The sequence below is a fragment of the Vollenhovia emeryi genome, unplaced genomic scaffold (assembly GCF_000949405.1).
Source record: "Vollenhovia emeryi isolate VEMERY1.0 unplaced genomic scaffold, V.emery_V1.0 DF939133.1, whole genome shotgun sequence".
NCBI classification, from domain to species: Eukaryota; Metazoa; Arthropoda; class Insecta; order Hymenoptera; family Formicidae; genus Vollenhovia; species Vollenhovia emeryi.
This window is the reverse complement of record NW_011967233.1, coordinates 1,440,699-1,462,509: the sequence shown is the minus strand read 5'-3', so window position 1 is coordinate 1,462,509 and position 21,811 is coordinate 1,440,699. Positions and strand designations below refer to the sequence as shown.

General features: G+C 39.6%; 1 protein-coding gene across 2 annotated transcripts in view; it reads right to left on the bottom strand.

The window, feature by feature from the left end:
• The window catches only part of LOC105567886 (organic cation transporter protein-like), a 42,359-nt gene that overhangs the window by 9,585 nt on the left and 10,963 nt on the right, over positions 1 to 21,811 (bottom strand). Inside the window, exon 1 of one of the 2 annotated variants that reach the window (XM_012023128.1) lies at positions 1,374 to 1,680. The exons of the other annotated variant lie outside the window; for it this stretch is intronic. The gene's annotated coding sequence lies outside the window, so the exon portion shown is untranslated. Of the gene's footprint in view, positions 1 to 1,373; positions 1,681 to 21,811 lie in introns of those variants that run through there. 2 annotated transcript variants of the gene reach the window in all.

Here is a 21,811-nt window from a genome sequence, read left to right as displayed (position 1 = left end):
TCTATTATTTTAAACAGAGCGGCACTTTATCCCTTCTTTATCCCTTTATCGCTTCTTACAGTCCCCGAGTACCGAGACTTTAAAAACAACGAGCGCGCTCGACTCGGGATATCCCTTGGTAATCCCGCAATACTTCCCTCGAACGGATCCGGAAAGGTATGCGCCTTTACCTGAGCTTATCGAATATACAAAAATTCCCTGATGCACGTATTTACATATTGTTAATAAACTAATTAATTCCGCCACGTGTCGTGCGCTCGTGTTGCGCGAGAGATATTCATGCGATCGTAACATCTATGTCGTTGAGACTTCACAAGATATCGAGACGATGTTGTACAAACGACCTGAACGCCGCATTAATTCAGTGCAGAAGTAATTACATCGAGCAATTATGTACCGTCCTCGAAGATACGTAACGAAAAAGGAGGAAAAAAAAGCCGCTGCCGGTAAGTCATCAGCGCTTATAATGCGATCAGATATTCATAAAGCGCGATGGGTACTTACGGGGATTGCCTCTCTATAGGAATTTGCACCGCGAAATAATCGGGGCCCAAAAGCGGGAAAGAAAGAAGACACGGTCGGCAGGCGAAATCGCGAGAGCAAGTTGCAGCCTTGTTAGCGTGTTAATAATCCATTGCCGCGCTCCTCCGCTGATTTGCTTAGATCTAATCACGACTCTATCTCGCTTATCAGTTTGCAATGTCTAGCCTCGTTGGTCCGCAGCTTAATTCCATTATTCCTTCTATCCGCTTTGTTTAATACTCGGAATCAGTACTCGCTCCGTTTCGGGTGATCTGTCAACCGCGACGTGATATTTTCTTATAACGGAAATAGGAAATTTCGTATGGCAAGCATGAACGGATTGGCACTTGAAGCAGTTAAGTAATTGGCAGGATATGTAAGCACGATGTAAAGTCAGAAAATAAGAGAACGGCACGCCGGGTTATCAAAGTGTTATACGCTCCGCGAAGTTTCCCCATTGTAATTTCAGCATCGTAGCCTCGTTGCTTTCCAGTTTCATCCGTATAAAATGTAAAAGGAAGGCAGGCGAAATCCCCTTTTGCGCGCGAAAATTCTCCAACATTTATCCCCAGATCATTCCATATTAAAAGGAAAGGAGAACGAGATATCTGACGACTACGATGACTTAAGGCCCGGTTTTTCATTTTCTCGTTAACTGTTAACCAGGGACTCGACCGTGAATCTTTTCCTCTAGCGTGAATTCGTGAAAGGTGAAATATTTCATTGACGAATAGTGAAATTCTCCAATGAAATTTTTCACTTTCCACGAGTTCACGCTAGAAGAAAAGATTCACGATCGAGCGTCTGAAAATGTAAAAGCGGGCCTGAAAGAGACACGAATATTTACCTACCGATTCTTCTCGAGTGAAGAGCAATGCAAACGATGAGCCACGCGCACAAGGGTGAATTGATAATCCACAAAACAGAGATCCACTGTGCAAAGGTATGCTGGAAGCGAGACGGGGAAAAATATCCAGGTATATTCGAAAATATTTCGGGATCGACGTTATCGCGCGAAGTGGTCCTCGCCCGTGGGAACTGCCGGCGATTTTCCGAAATGGTACACCGCGATTGATATTTTTCGGACGTTTTCTCACGCACTACATCGTCGTTTCGAGATGCTCGCGCACTGTCGGCGGCGCGGCCGATTGTTGCGGCTTTATAGTCTTCCACACTGCAGATATAGGAAACGTGCTTCCCCACCTTGATGGGACCTGGGACCGGTAGCGACCGGTAGACGCCGGGCGGATCGGATAAACTCAACCCGCTGTGGACCTGTCGCAACGGATCGCGCCTTCCGTGACGTCATTGGAGAAGGCGAGAACGGGGATTTCACGATTCCTCCTTTTTTTTTGGCGCCGCGTTCCCGCACGCACGATCGCGACGATCTTTCCTGATCGCGTACGCACGATCGTTCCGCGAACGTCATCGCTTTTCCACCGCGGCGCAACCTTTCCCGCAGGTGAGTGCGCCGATATAAAGAGTGCGGAGAAGAGGGCGAATGTGCGTCACTCCTCTGCGTCCTCTCCGGAGGAACGAAAATCCAGGCAACGCGATTTGCCAGAAAGATTGGGATACTTTTATTGTGCCCGCTTACATATTTCCAAGTGAAATTTACTATCAACGTAGCGGTGCTTATTGTCGCCGGTAATAAATAAAAAATAAGTCGCCAACTTATAGTCGACCAAACCGGCAAGAGATTAATTTAGAGGAAAGTCCTCTATTATGGGATAATCTCTTAATATGAGATAACGTAGTTTCTGGTAAATTAATAGGCATCGTTTGTTGGTTCCGCTATGAATTTATTGCCCTTGGAGTGAAATCTGTCTAGTGGAAAAGCGACCGTTAGATCGTGTAATCGTTGCGAAAGAAGATCTGTGATTAAATTTGGGCGTTGAAAGCCCACTACCTCATATTAGAATCCTATCTCATAATGGAGGACTTTCCTCTATTAACAAAAAGCTACAACGTTTCGACCAAATTACAGGTCCTTATCAAGTAGAATACACTTCTGTTCTAAGAAACGTCACGAGTTCGTGAGTCTGTGCCGGCAAATTCTTAATCAACAGATGTCCCCGTAATCAAGTTCGGTACAGCCAATTTTTGTAAAAGGACAACGCGCGTCTGTGACAAAAAAAGGTTCGTAAGATGACTATATTTATTTTTCGGCCAATAAGGCGCAAGGCCTTGACTCTTTGAAAGATCTGGGCGACATCAAATCGGCGATCGTCATGAAAATTAAGAAATCTGAGACCTCTTCAGGTAAAATAAAATACACTTACGTCTATCGGCGTCTCTTTCGGCCAGCAGGTATTGAATAAGACCTTGAAACTTTGTCACAATAATTATGGCAGACGTATCTGGGAGGGATCTAAACCTGCGACGAGTCGTCAGTGAATTCTACTGACAGTGTAAATTTGATTACGTTAAGGACAACAATACACTGAGAGAAATTTTTATCGAATAAACCAATAAAATAGTGTTTCCGCGATGGTTAATTTTTTCGATTACGTTTTCCGAATAAATTATGGATACATCCGACAAAATTTATCCGATGAGATGCAGTTACCGATGAAATTTGATTGGAAAAACCGATCATATTTTTCATCGGATATACAATTTGATCGGATATATCCGTTTGTTATTATGTAATAGGATTATCCGATTATATTTAATCGGGCGTTTTTCTCAGTGTAAAATTAGGTGCTTTCCAGGCGATGATTTTTAAATTTTATCAGTGATGCTATATTGATGATTTAATGAGGATGTAATTACTCATAACGTCGGAAAAGGTGTGAAAACGTCGTGTTTAATCAAATGTTTTGGCAAGGTTTCGATATCTCGTTCGGTAAATATCAAAGAGTTGTACAGGTTGAGAAATCATTGATACGAAACATTGCTTTCATCTATTTTCGGCCGACATTAAGTGAATAATGTCTATAAAATAGCGCACTTCTTTTAATCGAGGAACGATTTAATATCTAAATATGAAAAAGTTAACCGCAAAAATCGAACGAGTTAATAATTATAGCACTTGTTCAATCGCAATATTCAATTAGACGTCAATAATTCAATTAGGAAAAACATTTCCGCTTCAACCATTTTTCCTCTTCTTTTAAAACCATCTACAAATCATTTCTTAAATTTCCAAATCAAACGAGTTCATTTCAATAATTTATGGCACTTTTTTAATCGCGATATTCAATTAGATAGTCAATAAATTCAACTAGGAAAATTATTTTCGCGCCTCGAGTATGTTTCCTCTTTCCTTAAGTTATTTATAAATGATCTCGCTATTTTTCATTAGCAACTACACTGAGAAAATTTTCATCGGATAAACCAATTAAGTAGTGTTTGCGATGATGAATTTTTCCGATTACGTTCTCCGATAAAATTTATCCGATGAAATGCGGTTACCGATGGAATTTGATTGAAACACCGATCAAAGCTTTCATCGGATATACAATTTAATCGGATATATCGTTATTATGTAACTGGATTATCCGATTATATTTAATCGGACATTTTTGTCGCTGTAATAATAATATATGCGGAAACTAATGAGGCAAGTATCAGTCACAATTAGAAGAACGTGCGTCACTAATCTCTTCGTACGCGAGAAAACGGAAAAAAACGGATTTACATGATTCATGAGGAAACATGTCATTCATAAAAGAAGCTCGAATGATAGATCTTCATTTGGCACGATTATGTGTCGTCGTGCGCACGCGGGATGCTCACGGAGAAATTTACAACGCAGCAGTTCCCAAACCGTGACGAAGCATTTCGAGCTGGGAGAACTTGCGGGCAAGTTCTCCTGGCGCAACCGAGCTACAGAATTCACACTAATCTGTGTGCGGAGGCATTTTGGAAGCTAAGAACGAGGAATAATACGTCGCTAAGCCCGCGATAACACAATGATAACATAGTAAAACCTCTATCTCCTTTCTCGCTTCTCTTTTACATTCCCGACCCCGGTGGAAATATTTTATTTCGCCGAAATACATTTGAAAATCTCTCCCAATGAACGTATACGTGCGAACATACGGAATTAATAATTTTACTGCACGGCTATAATAGATGAATATTTTATGAACACTGTCTTGAAATTATAAGTCAGCCATTCTGTCAAGGGCCTAAGCTGGAGCTACTTGAAACTTTATAACGAAATTTTTGTGATACTATAACGCGCGTGAATGCTAAGCAATATTTTCAGCGAGATCCCGTTTCATTATCATTTCATCTAAAGTTTAATGAAAGTTGAGTGAAAAACACGTTTTCATTAGAAGTAATAAACAGTTTTCAGTTAAATTCAGTAAGTTTCATAATATCTAATACTAGATAATTTTTTTATTACTTTTCAGCAGTATATACTTTAACTTTCCTTATACTTCGCAGTATCACATTGAATTTCATAAGGAAAATTATGATTCATTTTGAGGTATAGCCATTTCCATTTCTACCAACGAGATTAATTTTAATCTCGATTTAACTTACTCTTTATCTTCCACTAGGACAAGGAAGGGCCCTTGCACTTGTTAAGAAATATGATTTTTCTCTCTCTCGAGAGAGAGATCCCTTTTGAAATTGATGAAAAGTGAAATGAAAGGGAATTTAATTTGCTGTTCTTCTAAAAATTAGAAAAAAGGATGAAGGGCAAATTAAACCGAGATTAAAGTTTATCTACATTGGTAGAAACGGATATCGATAAACTCCCTTTCATTTCACTTTTCATCGATTTCAAAAGAGATTTCTCTCGAGAGAAAGAGATTTCTTAACAAGTGCGAGTGCCCTTCCTTTTCCTCGTCCAATCTCGGATTACGTCACGGGATAACATCGAGTGAAACGACCGCGATGACGCAAGGGGGCCGCTGTTTGGGTTAAAAATCGCTGATTTAAATTATTTCAATGTGAGAGCCACGAACGTCCGCCAGAAGGTGAGCGAGTTACGCGCGCGATGCATCGATAAATAACGTTCGATCACAGCGACGGTGCGCCTCGACTTCCGGCGGCGATGCGTCGCGAGCTCTCCCAGCGTGCTCCAGACGCGAAGACGACGACCTTGATCGGTGGCACATGCGCAGGGAAAACCCAAGATGACCGGAATAGAATCTCGCCGGCTTGGGCGAGATACCCGAGGTGGAGATGCCGAGAAAGACGTCGCTAAGGCCGGACGGGACGAAACCGGTTGACGGACAACGGTGGTAGAGCGGCTTCGCGGCTCGTCGGAGAAGGAATGCCCGCGTGCGTCGTCTCGCAAAAGCGGAGGAAAGCGACGCGAGTTCTTCTTCTTGCTTGCGCACGGAGGAAAAATTCGAGGAATACGGCGGAGAATATTTTTGCGCGGTGCGCGACGTCACGGGAATCCTGGCGCTTTTTCTCCTCTCCTAAATGTCATCGCATCTCTTGGCGCACGATTAGCTTCATGGTCGCGCTAGGAATTGCGAATTGCGTCGATCAATGATATAAACTCCCTTCCAAACCGACGATAAATATATTCATAGCTACAAATCTTTCAAATTGAAATCTCCCTGACGATATTGCTTGTAGCTTACGCACGCGTCAGGATCTCAGACTTCGTTGTAAAGTTTGAAGTAACTGCGGCCTAGCAGAATGGCTGACTTGTAATTTCAAGACAACCCTCGGGAAAATTTACTTTAAATGAAATTAAAGTTTTTAAAAGTAATCTTTCGTATCTAAGAGTTTACCTAAAAGAGTTAAAAGTTTATTAAAGAAATTTGAGAGTAATTTTGGACATTTAAAGTAATTTTTCGATAGCTAAGCCTGTCGAAGTTTCCGCTAGAGGGCCGCGCGGTATAGCGCTTTCTCGTAAGAAGAAAATCAAAATTCTTAAAGTTTTCTTTTAAATTCTAAAAGTAAGTTTTAAGTTTACCTTAAATAAAAGTTTAAAGTGTCCAAATTCACTTCACATTTCTTATTTTTCTAAAGTAAAATTTTAAGGTATATTTTCTAAGGTATATTTTCCCAAGGGAATGTTTATAAAATATTTATCTGCTATTAATAGTCATGCGGTAAAATTATTAATTTCGTATGTTCACATATATCATACGTTTACTCTTTGCAAGCCTTGTCTTCGTACATGCACTTGAGACTGTCACACGCTTTCGTCGATAGAGAAATCATAAAAGCCACTTCCAATTGTTTTCAAAAAGTTTTAGCACTACTTTGTTCCCCTGTTAATCGGACGTCGGCTGTAAGAATTGCAAGTTATTTAGTGAAACCGTTTTCGAGAAAAATCGGAAGCGGCTTCTAATAACAAAGTAGGCACTCGGAAATTCTTTCGGTGCAAACATGGCGCGATGTTTCGCGATTGCTTAAACACGTTCGTTCGGTTTTAACGGTGACACTTACCAAAGTGAACAATAGACTGATTAGAGTGACGAAATCGGCGTGCTGAGCGAAATCGCGTGAGCGGCGATAGCGACACTATATTTAAATTGATCTATATTATGACAATAAAAATTAAATGAATTTGGCGCCGCGAGCATTGCCGGCCCGAAACGATTAAATTGACACGGACGGATATTAATTCCTAGCGCTCTCCGCTCGAGCGATCGCCGCCGAGAATGCTGTACAATGGAACTTGCGCGGCGTCGTCCTTGCGAATTGCAATAATTGCGTAAAACGCGTAAGTCTAACGAGCTGTTACGCGAGGACACGATAAAGGCGACACGCGAAACGACTTCAAGTATCAGTTGCGATGTCATTGCGCCAGCATGTCGAAAGCGCGTCAAATATTACAGAAACGAAATGAGAATGAACGTCGCGTGTCACAGTCGGAAGCGGGAAAGGAAAGAAAATCTTGAAAACGCCTTTTGGCAATGTTGTCACGGCCGTTTGTCGAACGATAGATTTTGGATAAGGACGAATGCAAGGCGACACGTTTTAGTTTACCGATACGCAAAATAGGATTTAAAAAACGAATAATGTCGTAATCTTTATATGATCAATTCTATACGTAAAGTATATATGTGTTTTAATGATAGATACTTCTTGATAAATCTGAGAGTTGTTGTTTTATTAGAACAGATACTTTCTCGGTAAATCTGAAAAATCATTTGTCGATGGCTCGCATCAGGATTGTTTGCGAATAATAAATTTGACTAGCCATAAGAATAGAAATATTATAAGACGTAAGAATAAACATTCGCGGATTTATAAACGGATTACTAAAATAGATCGATTGGGTAAAATGTTTTGTATTACTAAAAAGTATAGTTTGATGACAGACATTTCTTGACAAATAGACTACTACACCGGGAAGAAAAAGTGTTGAATCAAGAAATATTTCTTGCGGTAATTCGATGCGGCGACCACGGGCTGCCAAGCAAACATTTATCAATGAAATTCATAAGACAGAAATCAACAATTCGAAGGAATAAAGGGTATAAGAGCCGAGATAGGATGTTAGTGTCTAAATGGTTTCAATTCTTAAATTAAATTAACAATTTCAAAATTAAAATCGTGCTTTCAAATATTTATCAATTCGTAAAACTATTCATAAAAATATGTTTCAATAAATCTCACTGTGTGTTTAACTTAAAAACATGTATATTGTATTTGAACCGAAGAAATACTGCCGACTAAACGTATTTAGTGATTTCAATAACTTTCTTTCTCAGTGTACATGCAGAGTGAGACATTTAAAACAGGCCATCTGAATAACTCCCACTTATTCTACTAAATAATATGAACAACTTTTGTCTGAAACATTTTTTTATCTGCCTAATACTTTTTGAGATATTCAAGAGAAAATTGATGACTTTTTTAATGTTCAGCTCACGATATCTCGATAGCTGTTTGTCGGAGGAAAAATTAGTACAGGACTTTTCTACTTGATTTGGTCTCAACTGTTGCATTGGTGCTTCAATTATTGAAAATTTTCGTACATGTAAATTTTGTGTATGTTACAATAGCCACTTAGGATAAAATGTTTACCTCCACAAGATGTCCCCTTCGATACTACACACTTTTGTTTCAAGCATTTCTTTTCTATCTTGAAAACTGTGAGAGTTTTTTAGATGCCTCACCCTGTATAGATAAATAAGGTAATAGATAAAACTCGCAAATATTTCACTACAAAATAGACGCCCCCAAGAAATCTCAAAATTCATTTATCGGTAGCTCATACCGGAAACTATTTGTCGAACGGTGGACTTCGGGTTCGATTTTATCGCAAGCGCAAGTTTAGTGCAATACAGAAATATTGTGTAGGTACGGCAGACGCGGTCATCGCTAAAAATAGCAAAAGCTGCAAATGAAGTTTTTTTTTCTCGCTTTTTAATTGGAATACATTAAAACGGTGGGTGTGTACAAGTGCACGATATAAGTCGAGATGTGCGTTAAGATATGGATATCGCGCTATAATTGCCTCTCGAAGACAAAGACGCGGCCGCGAGAAATTCGCTCGCGGGCTTCCGTGAGGCTGCAAATCGTCGAGCCGCGAACTCTCAGGTAGCTTCTTACCGCTTTCAAGTACACCGAAACGGTAATGATGGTCCTCCAAAAGCAGGCAGGGAGGATGTACGCGCGCTCGCGAACTTTGTTATCTAATGATGTTTCGGAACTCACATGTCGATGTACCGTTGGGAATCGATAAACCGACGCGTGACAGAAAGTCATGGACACCCGCTTACCGGATGCACCTTCGGACGTTGACGTTAATTATCTTTGCTACTTTAACGAAATGCAAGAAAGTCTATTCTAGTAAAACTCAAAAGCGAATGTTGGATTAAACTGAGAAATATCTGCCATTAAAACATATTCTTCGATAATATGAAGGTATATAATATTGTATGTAAAATATGTACAATTATACAGAATGATTCGCAAAGTTTTACCTCCGTTCGCGAAACATATTCCCGAGGTTATTTCCTGCAAATTTCCTTACAAACTCGCGGTCGGTTTCAATATTTTGTTGCCGAACAATGCAAAATTCAAGAGCTTAAAAAGAAATTGTGGTTTTAAACATTTCTTACTTGAACAAGTAATAATTTTAATAAACATTTGTAGCTTTTTCGAAAAATGAAAAACTATCCTTCCCTCCAATTTTTCACATTAGTGCAACTGTTTAGTTATAAATCGCATTTTGATAATTTGTATATTGACATTTACGTTCCAAATGACCTCAGGAATACTCTCCCTAAGTAGGGCTAAAACCTTGCCAATCACCTTGTACAATTAAACTTGTGGTAGGTTTTCTTATTCTAATGTATCGTCCCATTTACCTTTAAGGTCAGCGGTCCTGGAAATGGCTTGGAAATATAAAACGCGCTTTCACGAGTGCTTTCACACGTTTTTCGAAACAAAACTCTTGGATCTATCAACATATCCGACGATTAGACCTGCTACGTACGGAAATCGACGGAATTTTTCATGCTCGTCATTTTAGCGAATCGGATTGCCGTGTAATCCGAAATAAACGAGGGTCGAGTGGATGGCCGATGTGCGAACAAAATTCGCAATTGTCAGTAAGGCCACCGACGGTCTTTCAGTCTTCAGGTAAAAATATTAACATATCGCTGGCAAAAAATTGGACCGAGGTCAACTATAGTCGGTCATGTAAAGACTTTGGCATAATTCATTTTCTTATCTGCCGATCTATTTTATTTCAACTGTTTACTTAAACCGCGACGCGTTATCCTAGAACACTCGTTCTTATCACGCGTGCTGTAACGTTGCTTGCTATTCCGTACATTAAGAGCTTGTTTATGATATACGACTGCATATATTAAATATAAAAACGCTCCTTAGAAGCCGCGATGAATAGCGTTCGAGAAGGGGAGGGGGGACGTTAATTACCGTCGGTGCATCAAAGATTTGATCGAGACTCGACTTGATCCACTTGATTTACAACGACAGAGAGAGAGAGAGAGAGTGAGTGTAGTCGTTTTTTATTTTCTATTCGTTTAACAATGGCATTTTCGGCTTAGCCCGCCGCGAGGAAAGCAATTAACAAGACAGACAAGTAAACCATAATTTATCAGCGGATTTAGATAGCAACAATACAAGACGGTCTTTGTGCGGAACAACAGTATGTAATTAATTTCGCCCAGGAGTATTAAAAGATTCCATTGCGCGGAGATGGGATCCATAACGTCCCCGCGAAAGTACTGGCACAACAATAATAAAATTTAATTAACATAACGAACGGAATAAACATAATCCGTCGGGGATGAAACAGCTGAGCTTTCCTTACAAATGAAACGAATAGTGGTTAGCTCCTGGTAACAGAAATTCTTAAATTTTTACAGCGATTAAAATAGACAAATCCAGATTTTGAAAGTGAAAAATGTACGGGACAATATTGAACAATTTGCTTATCTCAAAGTGAACTAAATTAAAACCTCGTTGCAAAGTATAATGCAAATTAACACGTCGCTCTTATTGATTTCTTCTATAATTTTTCGCTGTACGTCAAAGACTCGCAGTCACGTGTTCGGTCGTGTGTTTCGATCTGTCATCGTATTACGTTACAAATCGCGGCGTGAGTCGGCCGTGTAAAAAATCAAGCATAGCGCGACGGAATTCAACACGTTGACGATTAAAGTCAATGTCAAGCCGTCGTTCAGGTCGGAACGAAGGCGCAAACTTTTTTACACGGGGGAGGGTTCGCTTTTTTTTTTGCCGAATGTAGGAAACGTTTCGCGTTTGCCTTTGCAAATAAAATGCGCAACGCAGCTCGCAGATAGCCGCTCACGGAAGAAACGAATTTGCGCGGGCGTTATCTTAATCGTATAAGCCCGGCGATAGACGCCGTGCGCGGCAAAAGCCGCGCAAATTAACTTTTTGTACGAGATACGATCGTCGTTTGACGAGAGTCGCGACCATTTTGGAGCACGGAGCATGCAAAAATCAGGGGCCGTATGGACTCGTCCCGTCGCGATACGTAGCGATATCGACGGTGGTCGGCAAATTTATTCCACGTCGCGTCATTTATCTCTGACACCGGCGGTTTCAAGAAAATTTTCCGATCTTAATTACTAAGCGCTACGACCGCGCGCGTGATCCGCGATACTTGCCGCGCATCCAAGTTTCTCCTCGCGGTTTTTGTTGGGCGCTGACGCGTACCATTATTAAATTTCTATGGCGCGATAATCTCCGCGCGTCGATGTGCCGGTGAAAGCACGGCGGAGCGCGTATTACTTTTCCGACGGCGTCATTTTTCAGGCTAATTAGCGTCTCGAGAATGAAGCACCTACGTCCGATCGATAATCGTGAGGATTATTTTCTTATTTTTAGCTTGGCAGTCGCGCGTTCTACGTGACCTAATCGAAACCTCGCTCCTACTCCTTCGGTTCGCTCCTTTAGGAAGTCCTTGGAAATGTCAATGCGGTCACGCTCGGGTGGCTTAATCGATAATAGATAGAATCTACTTGGCTCTGAAAAACTGAATCGATTGTTTCATCGCCAGTATTGCCCGAGCGTAATAGCCACTTTCGGTATTATGTCACGGCGCCTCCTCTGCTTTCCCCCCTTTCGTTCGTAACGTCAGAGAGATTTATAACATTCTGCTATATTTTGCGCACTTATCAGACTTACGTCCTCATTAGAAAATAATAAACGAGATATATTATAAAGATTGTGATTATAAATGATTTATGATAAATTATGAGCATCCTCTCGCCTTTGTGAGACGAGAGGTTTTTATATTCTGTTATATTTTACATACTTTATCGATTTACGTTTTTATATAACTTATATCCCAGTAAACGTGACGTTACCTGTCGTCATTTTGACGTCGAAATGTTATCAGGGAAACGTCATTTTGACATCAAAACGGCGATGAATAACGTCATTGTGTTTGCGGGAATAATAACTGCCCATACAGCACACATGTCTAAAGGCGGGTCCAGAGATGTGTCGTATCACCGTATCGTATCGTGATCGCCTTTTATCATGATACGGATACGCTGATTATAATACGGCAAGGTGTTGTTTTCAGCTCGTATCCGTATCATTTATCCGTATCTTTATTTTAGTTTTCCACCTGGTACAGTTCGTATCATTTCACGTTGCCTTAAAGCAGAAAGAATCCATCTTCTTTTTGCAATGCTCGACCGATCTTCCAGTGTCACGCGCGATTTCCTCCCTTGCATCATTTTTTTAACCGATTAAAATAATGCGGATTTGTTGCACTCCAAAGAATAGATTTTTCTTTATACATATATATTTATTAAATCAATTATTTTATCTTGCGACCACTCCGTTCTGACATCAAGCAACCGCTAGACACGAAGCAACGCGACTGATTAGCGATGCTGCCTTGTCAGATGGAGTGGTCAGAATCGAAAACGCGTCTACACTGACAGTATCCGTATCACGTATCATTTCTTTGATGTTTCGGTAAAATACCGACTCCAAGTGGATCATACTTGTATCGTATCTGCGTATCAAGATGATACGCAGATACGATACGAGATACGGACACGGCGCACCGTCCACACTTAGCTGTTCATGATACGCGATCACGATACGATACGGTGATACGACACATGTCTGGACCCGTCTTTAAAGACGTCCTTAAGACGTCTTTAAGTTGTCTTTTAGACATACATACCTAAAAGACGACATAGAAACACCGTAAAGATGTCTTTTAGACATACGTGTTGTTTGGGTAATGATACGAGTCAATGTTATGATAATTGTGATTATAAAAGGAAAGCAATCTCATTTTATGTATATTATGTATAAAAAATGGAAATATCTCATTATACATATATATCTCATTGATGTGATATCTAATTATATCTCATGAGATCCAATTTAAAAAATTATCAGATCTTCAGAGATTTGACACTTTCCTTGAATGTTCGACGTTATTGAGATCTAACCAAATCTATAATTAAATGTCCTAAGAGAACATAATTAAATCTCGATAGAAAATAACATTGAATATTCAATCAAAGATCTCTGAAGATCTAATGATTTTAGAATTGGATATAATTAGATGTACATGATTGAGACATATATGTATAATAAGATATTTCCACTATTTTCACGGAGACTCATACGATAACAAATGGTAATAAATCTCTAGCATGCTTTTTAACGAAATTTTTATATTCCGTTATATTTTACATACTTTATAGATTTGCGTTTTTATAGATTACGTTTTTATAATAAATATAATAATTATGATTATAGAAGATTCATAAAACGATAATAGATGACGATAATATAATTTTTCTCACCTTCGTAACACGTCAAAGCATGAAAGAAACTCACGAAGCACGCCGTAATGAAAAGCTCGCTATTATCCCCATATTCAATTAACACTTTTTACACAGTAAAAAATCGTGTGTTGAAATGCAAAAATTTACTTGTGTTACCAAGATTTGATTATTATTTCAATGTAAAATTAACATAAAACAGACATGTTACTATTTTTATGACATTTTTATGCGTTATATTATATTTATGTTACGTAATAACTTGACACTTTAAGTATGTCGTTTAAAAATTGACTATCATTTTGAATTCTTTTAACATAACCATTTCACAAAATCAACCAAAATATGTAATATCGACATTTCTTAAAAATTATTTTAACGATTCTAATTTATAACTGTTCGTACAGTTTACATATCCTGTCTGCTTTTATTACATCACGCTTAAGGTTAAAAGAACATAAACATAAATGTGAAGTAAAGTGTTGATTAATTAACATTTATAATCTGTCAGAAAGTAACACACGCGATGAATGTTTAAAATTTAGAGTGGACTTTTTGGGACATGTAAAAAAATGTTAACATTTTATTGTTTACTGTGTAGGGTCGCAAACGTTTTGCCGCAATACGTTTTGCATTTCCTGTGGTGCGATTCTGTAACTTAAGAGTTATGAAAAGTCGTTATCGTTATATTGTCGTCGCGCAGATTGTTTACCGCACATTGCATTACACCTGCAACGCCACGATACTATAACGATAGCTAACACTGTTGTTAAGAATTATGGAATCACACTGCTGACGTGATATTCGTAGAAATGTTCGTCGGACCGGAAAACAATACAATCGTATTAGAGCCGTCGAAGAATTTTCTTTATTGACATGTGATCTCGATGCTATCAAAATCACTGAAGCGTGAGTATTGCTACGTGCATACGTGCGCGCGCGCGCACACACACACACAGATTTGCTTAGAAAAACAGGATCGAAATCACTCTATAATTAAAATATGTTTTACTATGCGTAGACGGAATTGCGTCTCCTAAAGTCAACGTATGAAACTATGTTTTAAAACCAAAACTGATCGGTAGTACAATTGGAAATGGCCAAAGTGCAAAAGCTGCCCTTGGGAAAATTTACTTTAAATGAAATTAAAGTTTTTAAAAGGGATTTTTTTAAATCTCTCTAGGAGTTTATTTAAAGAAGTTAAAAGTTTGCTTAAGAAATTTTAGGGTAATTTTGGACACTTAAAGTAATTTTAGATAGCCAAGCCTGTCGAAGTTCCCGCTAAAGGGCCACGCGGCAAAGCACTTTCTCGTAAGAAGAAAACCGCATGCGGGATTAAAAATTATATCGCATACTTTTCCATGCCTTCCATATTTCTCGTGATATTTGCCAAGAGCAATTCAAACAGAGCAGTAAATTTTAATGTTTCATGGAAGCCTGTACTTTTTATTGAAGGTATTTTATATACATATCTGCATATCTTTTATACGCATACGTATATGTATATTTCCTTTATTTCTTTGACGCGCAAACCGAACTTTTAAGTACGGTCTCGTTTTACCGCTCGGGACACCGTCATTTTGTCGCGAAGCCGCGGATTTCTCGGCGATTTCGTGCCATCGCATTCAAATGAATTCAAATGCATCATCAATAATTCATTAAGTGGCCCGCCAAGGGCGAAAATCTCGTATATCACGGAAACACGATTCACAGTGGGAACACGAGGAACGAGTCGAAATCGTGAAACTGCAATTGGGCGGCATCGGCAGGTAAACACCCGATCGATCCCTTGGAAAAATATACCTTAGAAAACCTTAAAATTTTACTTTAGATTAGAAAAATAAGAAATATAAAATGCAAATTTGTACACTTTACACTTTTATTTAAGGTAAACTTAAAACTCACTTTAAGAATTTAGAAGAAAATTTTAAAAATTGTGAAAGGTAAATGATATAAATTATAATACCTCGTGCGGTTTTCTTCTTACGAGAAAGTCTAAGTGCTACGTCGTGGCGGCTCTCTAGCGGGAACTTCGACAGGCTTGGCTATTTAAATATTACTTTAAATGTCCAAAATTACTCTAACATTTCTTAAGTAATCATACCTCTTTAAGTAAACTCTTTTGAAAGATCTCTTTTAAAAACTTTAATTTCATTTACAGTAAATTTTTTCAAGGGGTATCCGGGTTCACAGGTCGATGAAGAATCTGGTATCATATATTGAAATCAAGTTGAGATCACATGCAACACGGAAAGAAAAATGTAGCTGCCGTAGCTAAACTGCTTGTAGTAACTAAATTTCAGTTGTAAAATATGGACAGCTAATATTTAGTTGTGACAACTAAATATTTTGCTACTGTGCCTATTGTATTAGGTGCGACAGCAAACCGTTTGCTGTGGTTTGGAAATTTATATTTGCGGCAGTAAAATATTTTTAGCAAACCATGATTAGCTACGGCAGCGGAAAATTTTCTTCGGTGAAATAAATAATCAAGTTGATATTTAGAAGATTTCAGCATGACAGCTAGAAAATATTCTGTAGATTTCCATGTTCTAATCATATTTCAATTGGTATCATATTGAAGTCGAATCAACATCTCCATCTATCGACTCGACTTGAGTATGATATCTGCTTGATATCAACTAAATCATCAATAATTGGTCGACACTGACACGATATCTTCTATACATCAAATTGATATGTATCTAATAGATGTCGACTATACGTCGATACGATATCAACAAAGTATTATGCGGATCTTCTTACAAGATCAATGAAGAATCCAGTCGTCGTCGAAGCGAACGGTCCGAAAAATTATGATCGATATCGTTTTGATCATCGACTTGTGAACCTGGGTAGCTCTACGAGTGCTCGCCGACCGCTGCGGTCGGCCCGCATGAGGAAGAAGACCCTCCTCGCGACGAGGCTTGTTTCCCCGAGATCGATTGGGAAAGGTTGCGGTTTCGTCGGGTGTCTCATTGTGACGTCTTTCAAATCACCTGATGAATGCGGGAAGGAGCGGTGTCGTTCGCAAACAAAGTTTTCCCCGACGTTGAGGAAGCGTCTAATCCGCGAAGTCGGGAGACGAGATAAGTCAGGAGTTCCGAGAGATAAGGATACTCGCGGGCTGCGACAAACGACGCGGATACGCTGGATGCGGAAGTCATTAATCCGGCGTTTAACACGGAGACTCGCACGACAAATCTCCATGTGTCACGAGGCCCACCGTCGCAGAGATTTACACTTCGATTCTAATTAAAATCAATAAAATGTAGGGGAAATTTTTCTATTATGAGATAGACTCCAAATATGAGATAGCGGTGTTTCTGCCAAATTAATAGGTGGACTGTTCTACCATGAATTTATTGTCCTCGGAGTGAAATCTGTTTGGCGAAAAATTCATTGTTAGATCGTGTAATCATTGCGAGGAAAAAGGATTTGTGATTGAATTTGAATGTTGGAAACCTGCTGTCTCATATTAGAAACCTATCTCCATAATACGGGACTTTCCTCTATAACTTAAACTCTCGATAATATGAAATAAGAATAGGCAGTAAGAGTATAACACGATTCTCGTTGCATGACTTATACACGGAGAGAATTTTCTCTTAAAATTTACCCTGAAAATCATGTGACCGTGCTCTCTAAAAGTCAATCAGTGCATTATCACTGGCAACAGTTATTATAAGTATAGCGCGAAATAATTCAGTGCTATGCTTATAACTGTGAATCAGTGAATATTCACTGTTTTCAGTGATAATCCACTGATTGATTTTTCAAGAGCAGGACAGCATGGCATATCGAAGAATTTTATGAGAGCTTTTTGAAATTTTACCGTATATTTTACTAATAATTATACTTATTGTTATCGCGTACATTTTACCTGAAATCGCCGTGTTGTCTCACAATCACATAATTTTCAGGATAAATTTTAAGAGAAAATTATCCCCGCGTATAATCAATTATGATTACAATTCGTGGACAAACAATTAGTGAACATTTTGGTTCCACTTTGAGAGACATATCTTCACAATAAATATTCATCTCACTTTCAGTTGAGACAAACGGTGAGTGCTTTTAGATTCCTCGGATTGAAAAGGTTGAAAAGAAACTGATGCGAATCTCTTGGCGATAATTAAAATTAACAACGATGGGAGAGAAAGAGAGAGAGAGAGAGAGAGAGAGAGAGAGAGAGAGAGAGAGAGAGAGAGAGAGAAATCGCAGCGCAGTTTCGACGTTAATGAGAAACGTGGCGATCGCCGCGTCCGTTTCGCATGGATGAATTTTTTTTCTCCCCTCCGACGAGCGAGTCGCGAATTGTGCGTTCGTGCCGCAGCCGCGTGCTCCGCACGCCGAACAAATAAATCACGTTGCACCTGCGTCACAGATGGCTCTCGATAAAAATTGCGACAACTCCGGCTTCTCTATCGGGACGCGGGGAGGCCGTCGTTTCAGAAATCGCGGATAGATCTACACGTATATATACTCGCGGGAAGAAAACGTTGCTCTCGAGTCTGCACGAATTTCTCTCTAAAGCTTAATCTAGAATTCCACTTTGTAGCCAATAAATACGTTTAATAAATTTGTTCAAGCTGATAAAGTGCTGATAAACCAATAAATTAAATCAATAAATCGTTGTCGACAAAGTTTTCAAGCGTTTTGATTTGCTTATATGAAATAGAATGTTTCTAGACGCACATTGTAGATTAGGCCTAACGCACCGTGCATTCTCGCTCGACGGATTCGCAGTTCGCTTTCCTTTTTCGTCCCGATCAATCAGATTGACTATAACGATCGTTTTGGCACATCTCTCGTGGAATGCTTGGCGATTTTTTGTATTATCCTTGTCCAGGAGTCTACTGATCTTCTCTCTGTACAGTTTCAATTTCAGTACACCCATACCTCGATTTGCGCGGACTATCCTCTTTGATTTTTAGCTTCATTTTCCACGGAGGGATTAAAAACATTTTTTTTCTCAATAAAAGGAAAAACCGTGTATAAAAAGTAGTGCTGCATAAATCGAGGGACGAGTGCACACCTCGCGAATACATATAACTTCGATACCCAGTTTTTGTATCACAGCTGGGAAAAACCGATGAGAAGTGGACTCGAACTTCTTACCGATCTGGGATGATTGAATCTTCGTAATTTTCCTATCGATTACCGCGTTGGCGTAACGAACTGACAGATAAAATCGAAATAGAACCGGTCATGCAACAGAGCCGATGAAACTGATAGATGAAACAGACGTAATGGAGCAAAAAAATGGGAGGCGAGCCTGCCACGCGCAGCGAGTTACAGGCTGGTTTTCGCGAGCACGCCTCCCCGCGGTCTCGCATATATTAATTCGCGTATTCATAAATTCATATTTATTCTTTACAGTGATTTAAGAAGGATATCTATTAATATCAAATGTCAAATCGATGTAAGTATTGTCGACTTGCTGCTCCAACAAAAAGCTGCGTTTTAAAGACGACGAATAATCGGCGTGCAGTTTACGGAATTGGAAAATATCTAGAGAAAAGCCCCCTATTATGGGATAGGATCCTAATGTGGGTTTCTATTAAATTATATGGGCATCATCAGTTGATTCCACCATGAATTTGCCCTTGGAGCGAAATCTGTTTAGCGGAAAATTCATTGTTAGATTGTGTAATCGTTGCGAAAAAAGATTTGATTGAATTTGGGTGTTGAAAAGCTGCTATCTCATATTAGAAACCTATCTCGTAATCCTCTATGTATAGAAATTTCGCACAGGAATATTAGGTCTAGCTCTGACCCAGAAATAGCGTCTTCTCTAATCGCTCGTCGTATTTGTTTATTCGCGTTATGCGATTTACATAAAAAAAAAATTGCTAGCCACAGACGTCTCCGCGTAGCTACACCCACAGAAATGATTTCCGATGTTGTTACACTTCGATCCATTATAAAATAGGATGTAGCGGACCATATTTATTATATATTGTGAGAGAGAAATATTTTAATCTTAAATGAAAAACTCTTGAATCCAGAATGATATTGGTGCATGCGTTATCGCAAGAATACGTAAGCTTAAATTTGTAGAAAAGAGTCCCCTAATATGAGATAGGCTCCGAATATAAGGTGGGAGTTTCTGCTAAATTAATAGGCATCATCTATTGGCTCTACCATGAATTTATTGCCCTTGGAGTGGAATCTGTTGAGTGGAAAATTCGTTGTTAGATCGTCCGTAATCGTCAGAAGAGATTTGCGAAATTGAACGTTGAAAATCCGTCATATCTTTTATTAGGATTGTGTCTCATAACAGGGGATACTTCCCTCAACATGTTACCCTTATTTCAATAGTAAATTAATTTTATTTAGCCCGAGGAGAATAAGAATTTATTAATTTGTTAGAATAAGAATTATTAATGATTTTTAACCTTGATATTGTTTTATTTCTTTTTACTATCTACGTGAGATTGTGTTAAGCTTAAACATGTTAAGATTATTTTTGTCCCTTTATCGGAAACCCCCCCGAGAGGATGCGAGGCACGCAAATCCGAGACACCGTCGGCCGCGATGAACCGCGTCACGTCACGGGATACCGATGTATCGGCGATTATTCACGGCCGATCGCATCCACTCTCGTCCCGACGCGGCATCCGCAAAATGACACGACTGCGAAACGCTGCTCCGCCGTCGCTTCGTTCCGTCCGGGCGGTCTCGTTTAAAGCGCGGATCTCTCTCGCAAAATGGACGAGACATTCCTGGAAATTAACCGTCCGCTTTTACGAAATCTCTGACAGCCTCAACGAGAAATTTACTAGAGACAAGCGAGATCCGGATTGAACCGCGACGCGGAGGATTTTATTGTCTACTTTAGCTGAGCCACACATGAGGTAACGTCTGTGCGAAGGTTCAATTGAAATTAATGACGTTCGTTGATTAAAACTGACGTCCCCGCTGATACAACAATGACTTAATATAACGAGCACAATAATAATAATATAATACAATAATAATAATATTTAAAGCACGTGTTTATCTACGGTGACAGCTACCGTCCCGCATCCTGGACAATCTTGCATCTCGAACATTGGCGTCATATTGTATTTCCGATGTCAACGTTTTCAGCAACGTGAAAACGTATCGGGACACGTGGCGACGTACGCCCGTATGTATCTCCGGTCGTTCGATCGATTGCCTTTCGTACGTTCCAATTTTTTTTTCTTCCACCGTTATATTTTCAATCGGAACGAAGAGGGCGAACGACGAATAGGCGCTCGGGGGATGCTGCGGCGGAAATCAGGCCGCGGAAAAATCATGGCCTCGGGAGCCGAGATTGGGAGCCCGTTGTTTGCCGATACACACAAAAGCCCGCGTCACGCGGATAACCCGCTCGTCTCCGTCGCGTCCGAGAACGGACTCGCCGGATCAAGGCTCGCGGAAGCCTGGACTCGATTCAATCGGCGACATCGATCTCGGAGAACTCGAGACGCGATAATGCGCCGTGTCGCGCGAGAGACATTCGAGAGGAATCGCCTTTATTTCACTTCACGCGCCATCCAGGCCCTCGGCCAATTTTTCGCCTTTCCCTTAAGGCGATGTGTCGCACGCCTCCGCCGATAAAGAAATCACGAAAGCCACTTCCAATCTTTCTCGAAAACGGCTTTACAGAATGACTTAAAATTTTCACAGTCGACTTTTGATTAACAGAGGAACAAAGTGGTTCTCCGCGGTTTTCCCGATTTAAAAAAATTTACAGATTTCACGTGGTAAAGGAAAACTGTTATTGTACAAAATTACTGTAAAAATTTTGAGTTCATTTTGTAAAACCGTTTTCGAGAAAAATTAGAATCGGTTTTCGTGATTTCTTTATTGACGGAAGCGTGTGACGAACGTGTACAGTGGCGGACAGAATGGTTGCAATACTTTTTTTTAAATTAGTTTAGGAACGTGCATTTAGATTCAGGGTTACGCACCAAAATCTTCTTCTCCGAGGAATATTTTACTCGACGGCCATTCCGAAACCATTTTGAGCGTTTTCGATCTATTTCTCGAGTAAAATTTTTCTCAGAGAAAATGTTTTGAATCCCCTTATAGAAATGTAAGAGAAATAATTACTAAAAAATTAC